Below are 6,000 nucleotides of genomic sequence, written 5' to 3'. Positions count from 1 at the left end.
TGTATTTAAATAAGGCCACAAAAATTGAAGAAACAGGTTTGGTTGGCTTCTTGAGTAAATGAATCAGTTCATTACTTGATCATTATTTGAAATCATTCATTCAGAAATATTTCCTGTACTACTTTTGTATGTTGGCTCCAAGTGTTTATGCACTGAGGATCCAATCCTTGACTCCAGGAGCTTTATAGTCGTGGGTCTATAAAGATTCCAAAATACTTCATCAATCATACAACCCATCTGAAGCAGCAAATAGATCTTCAGCAAAGACTAAACCCTCAGCTTATCTTCTCCCTCACATTTTATTAAATTACAAGCAAACAAAAATGCAGTTATGTGAAGGAGGAATAGGAAAATTTTTCCCAATATCTAAAAATTCTGTGTAATAGATTCCAATGATTAAACACATATTTTAAAATTCTTCCACAACCATAAAGAAATGGAAGCAATTATATATTCAAATGTAAAAACTAGTTTTGGGGATAAATATCCAAGACTGAAGAAAGATTAGATCATATACAGTTGTGGTAGTGACTGAATTTGGGTTTCCACCCTCCTTTTTCTCTCTCTCTTCTGTACGTGTACTCAAATCATACAGAGATTCTTTATCTATGAGAGTAGGTATTCTTTAAATGTCCACACAAGTAAATTATACCTAGTTTATATACTTTATATATTCATTCTTTTGACATAAATCCTGAAAGAATTTCTTTTCAGAAAACCAAACCAAGAATATATTTTTCTGTGGTCACTGTTCCCAAAATCTATTTGATGGAAGGCACTGTGAATGAACGTCCCCTCTAATTGTTCAAAGTTGAGTACAAAAGCACAGTGCATGAGGAAAAATTCTGATTATTAAGCATAGGATAGTACAGTTGAGCGATCAAGCAAAATATAACATATAAACAATTTTAGTCTGCTACATATTTTGCATAATCATCTTTGTACTGCATACTAGTTAGACTTAAATGTATAAACAGTTCATGTAAAGGACCAGTAGTTAGTATTTAAAAAAGCCAAACCTAGCATTTGGTGGGTTAGCTGAGACTATGGAGGAAGACCAGGACGTAGGTGATGGATTTTGGAGACTACCCTGAGGTTCCTATGGGGACCTCTAGGCTTGGTCTCCCCGTGGAGTGTACATTCCCTCTTCTTTGGCTGAGAGCTTGGAGGGAGCTGATGTTTCCATGGCTGCTAGTTGGAAGGTTCCACCAAACTGGTTACATTGGGCTGAGGGGGAGGCAACCCCATTCTCCTTCTCTTTCAAACAGAGAGAGTCTGACAACTGCTCTAGGACAGCACAGTTTTCCTGTATGGCCCCTAATGGCTCAGTTCAGAGTGAGCACTTGAAACATTTTTGCTGAAGATTTGAATGACTGCAGAATTGCTTCTTTTCATGGAGTAGCAAATTATCCTGAGCAGCCCAGTCTCAAGGTGCAGACAGGAACCTAAGGAGAAAAGGGAAATGAAGCAATTATCCATCTGGCCTCAGCCACAAGACAGAGCCTGAGTGCTAAAACTTTTATTTCTTTGTGCCCCTTCACCGTACCCATGTGGAGTTGAAAAGGTTGTCTGTCAAATTGCTTCCTCCTAGACTACCCCAAAGTCCTCTCCCTGAAGGAACAGACTACCTATCTATATCCAAACAAGGGAAAAGGATTCCTGGGGGAAGGTGGGGGTCAGGACTTGAGATGAGAGCCCAGGGTTAGGCTGGGATTGTACTGAGGATCAGGTGAGGGCTCTGCCAAAAAAAAACACTTAAGTTGAGAGGAGGCCAGAGGGGAGATAAGGGACATAGCAAACGAAGAAGGGAACAAAGGGAAGATGAAGGAGAATTTAACAGATCAAGAAAAAAAAAAGGACGTTACTGTTGTGGCTTAGCGGTAACAAACCCAACTAGTATCTACAAAGATTTGGGTTCGATACCTGACCTTGCTCAGTGGGTTGGGGATCCAGCATTCCCACGAGCTGTGGTGTAGGTGGAAGATGTAGCTCAGATCCAGTGTTGGTGTGGCTATGGTGTAGGCCAGCAGCTGCAGCTCCAATTCGACCCCTAGGCTGGGAACTTACACGTGCCACGGGTGAGGCCCTTAAAAAAAAAAAGAAAGAAAGAAGAAGAAGAAACAAGAAAACAAAAAGTGCAGCAAGAGACAAAAGCAAGGAGTGAGGGAATGGATGTGGGGAAGGCATGGACAAAGGAGATGAGAAATAGGAAAGGGAGGAAAACAGGAGATTCTGAAACAGGTCAGTCCTAGCTTATGAGTAGCAAGAGAAGGTGTCCTCAGAGTCTATGCTGTAGGTATCTGTTCGAATGAAATTATTATTGCATTTGACCTTGCCCTCTTCATATGACTACACTTTGCTCTCATTATATTACTTTAATAATATAAAAATAGGAGTTCCCATCGTGGCGCAGTGGTTAACGAATCCTACTAGGAACCATGAGGTTGCAGGTTCCATCCCTGGCCTTGCTCAGTGGGTAACGATCTGGCGTTGCCCTGAGCTGTGGTGTAGGTCGCAGACGCGGCTCGGATCCCGAGTTGCTGTGGCTTTGGCGTAGGCCGGTGGCTACAGCTCCGATTTGACCCCTAGCCTGGGAACCTCCATATGCCGTGGGAGCGGCCCAAAGAAATAGCAAAAAGACAAAAAATAATAATAATAATAATTAAAAATAATTGGAACTTAAATCATTTTTAAAGCTTTTTTTTTTTTGGTCTTTTTTGCCTTTTTCTAGGGCCACTTCTGCGGCATTTGGAGGTTCCCAGGCTAGGGATCTAATCAGAGCTGTAGCCACCAGCCTACGCCACAGCCACAGCAACGCGGGATCCGAGCCGCGTCTGCGACCTACACCACAGCTCAGGGCAACGCCGGATCGTTAACCCACTGAGCAAGGCCAGGGAGGGAACCTGCAACCTCATGGTTCCTCATCAGATTCGTTAACCACAGAGCCACGATGGGAATTCCAAAGCTGATTTTTAGCTCTCCTACATTTTCTGAATGGTGTTGCTTTCCTGTCAGTTGCAGATTAGATTTTAAAAGCTATGTAAAGCAACCGTTTAGGTCCTGCTGAAGCTTTAAAAAAAAAAAGAAACAAAAAAACTAAACTAAAATACCCTACAAAAATATTTCCCACATCTGGTGGATCCAATTACATTTCTAGGTGCAGAAATATAAATATTTTATAAGCACATGTTGACAGTCTTTGCCATTTATCAAGCGTTTTTTAAAAAACAACACTGGTGATATTGTACTATAATGTTTATATTATAAATGGGGCATTAACAAAGATTCCAAGTTGAAATTAAGAGCCCTTTCAGACAGAAACTAGAAAGGATCAAATTGTAAAAGATGAGCTGAGTCATTGATAACACAGACCCAAAAGAAGTCAGTAAATATGTGGTTAAAGAGCCTGCAAGATGTTTCTAGGTGGCTCGTCGGGTTAAGGATCCAGTGTTGTCTCTGCTGTGGCTTGGGTTGCTGCTGTGGAACAGGTTTGATCCCTTGATTCCTGGCCCCAGGAATTTCTGCATGCCAACAAAAAAGCGGAATCATCTTTCAATTTCTTTGGAGTCCCCTTGTGGCACAGTGGGTTGAGGATCTGGCATTGTCACTGCAGCAGCTTGGGTTTGATCCCTGGCCTGGGAACTTCTACATGCTGGGGTGGGGATGGCAAAAAATAATAATAATAATGATAAAAGCATGCAAAACACAATCAAAGTGACCCAAGAAGGCAGGATTAAGTGTGATTACAATCAAGAAAGCTTAAGTCAAAATAATTTCATTGTATTTCATCTGAGTATGAATAAGTTAACATGGCATATTAATGCACTGAATCTTGCAAATTTGTATGTCCTAATAAAGATGAAGTTCCTATAGAGCCCTCCCAGGAGGTTCCTCTGGTTCCTCTCAGTTCTCTCAGGCATATTCAGAAATAATTTTTGTTTGAAATATACGTTCACAGGCACCCTTTCGGTTCGAAATTTAAAAGAGTCTCAGGATGGAGATCAGGACCTAGGTTCCAGGCCTGTGGGCAAAGACAGGCTCTTTATGCATTCTGGACTTTATTTCCCCATCTGTAGAATGGACATGTGGATCTAAAATCACAAAGACACCTTCCAGAACTAATGATTCTCCCTCCTTCCTTTTTCTTTTCTGGACTTTTGGAGCTATTTCCCTTTCCTTACTGCCAACTTTTCTTTTATCCTATTATCTGCCTGTTATGAATGTATCTCATTAATTCAAAACAGAAGTGGCTGTTGAATATTAGATGAGTACTTGCAATGTGCCAAGGAGCACTTTGTCTACTCTATTTTATTTAGTCTTCCCAGTAGATCAGTTTCATTGTTTCATAGCTATAAATATTCATTTAAATCATTTCCTATACAACAATATTCCATATTCTTAAATGTCTAAATGTTGCTAATTAATCTGTTTCCACTATTATAATATTAGATGGATAAATATTGGCATTGTATGTGTGTTTATATATGTGTGTATATATAAACAATGTTGCAATAAATATATGTGTGTGTGTGTGTATACATATATATATATATATGTATTTTTTTCATTCGACAAATGTTTGTGAACTGCCCGCTCTGTGCCAGGCATTAAGGTTATGGTGATGGTAAAAAAAATCCTATTTCTTGGCTTCAAGTACCTTACAGTGTATTGGAAAATATAAGTAAGTACACAGATATCACATGACAGAGTGAATATGTAATTTGGGTACAAAAGAGGAGTGACCAGGAAACGCTACCTGGAGTGGAGCCCTGAAAGATGAGAGACTACTGATAGAGATGTGTGGCAGAAGATTCCTGGAGAGGAGAAACAAAAGGTTTTACAGAAGCTGAAAGATCTATAGTAGGGCTAATATGTTTTACCAAGGGCTATTTGCAACCCACTAGTTATAAAATCAGTTCTTTTGGTTGTGGCCAGTGTTTTGTGGTAAATGAGATAGAATAAAACAGAATGGAAAATACCAGAGTGTATCACTGTAAGAAGGCTAAATCTTGCTTTAAAACTTTTGTTTCAATACATGTATGAATCAAGTCAAAAATACTTGATAAACACTGAGCTAGAATGTTAAAAATGTGCAGGGGAGAGAGCTTAGGGAATGTCAAAGATGAGATCTGAGGTGAATCTTCCTATATTCTGAAGACAGTGGGAGCCATTAAAGAGCAATTCAGGGATACTGTGATCATATCTGTGTTTTGGAAAGCTCTCTCTAGAGAAAAGATAAAAGAAGAGCCGGGAGACTGCCCAGGTGGCTATTGCAATGAAGCACAAGAGATCAGGTTGGGCTGGACTAGGAGAGTGGCAATGGGGATGTAGAAAGAGCCTACTTAAGGTTGGCCCTCAATACACGGAGATTCCAGTCTGTACTCTTGTGTAATTTCCTCCTGCTGTAAACAGTGGGTGATATGTATGGCAGAAAAGACAGAATGATAGAACTGCACTTGCGATGTTGACCGATAAGAAGGATGAAATGATACTGGGACTTGGAACTCTTGAGAGAGAGATGGACGTGATAGACCTGACATCTAATCTCAGTTTCAAAAGAATTAAATCCGGAAGCTGACTTAAATTAAAAAATAGTGAGAACAAGATACCTAACAGAATAGCTTAAATGAAAAAGACTGGTATCGGTAAAGACTGATGAAGGTGTAGAACAAGTGAAGGTATCATAGTCTGCTGGTAGAAACAAAAGTTGGCACAATCAGTTTGCAAACTTGGTTGGCAGTATCTACTAAAGCTTATCATATGCAAATCTTTGCTATTCTTCTCCTTGATCCTCCTCTTCCCCAAAGAGAAAAGCATGTATTTGTCTTCAAGGACACGGATAAGAATTTTCAAAGCAGCCTCATTCATAATAATAAAAAAACTGAGAGCAAGTTGAAATTCATCAATAGTAGAATGAAAAAATTATATGTTTATACATTAAAATATACTACCTCTCTTCCCATTAATCGTAATTTTTCAAAGATCAACTGACCACATGGA

This window comes from Phacochoerus africanus, chromosome 3, assembly GCF_016906955.1.
Source record: "Phacochoerus africanus isolate WHEZ1 chromosome 3, ROS_Pafr_v1, whole genome shotgun sequence".
Classification (NCBI taxonomy): Eukaryota; Metazoa; Chordata; class Mammalia; order Artiodactyla; family Suidae; genus Phacochoerus; species Phacochoerus africanus.
The sequence above is the reverse complement of the archived record's forward strand: the minus strand, read 5'-3'. Positions refer to the sequence as shown.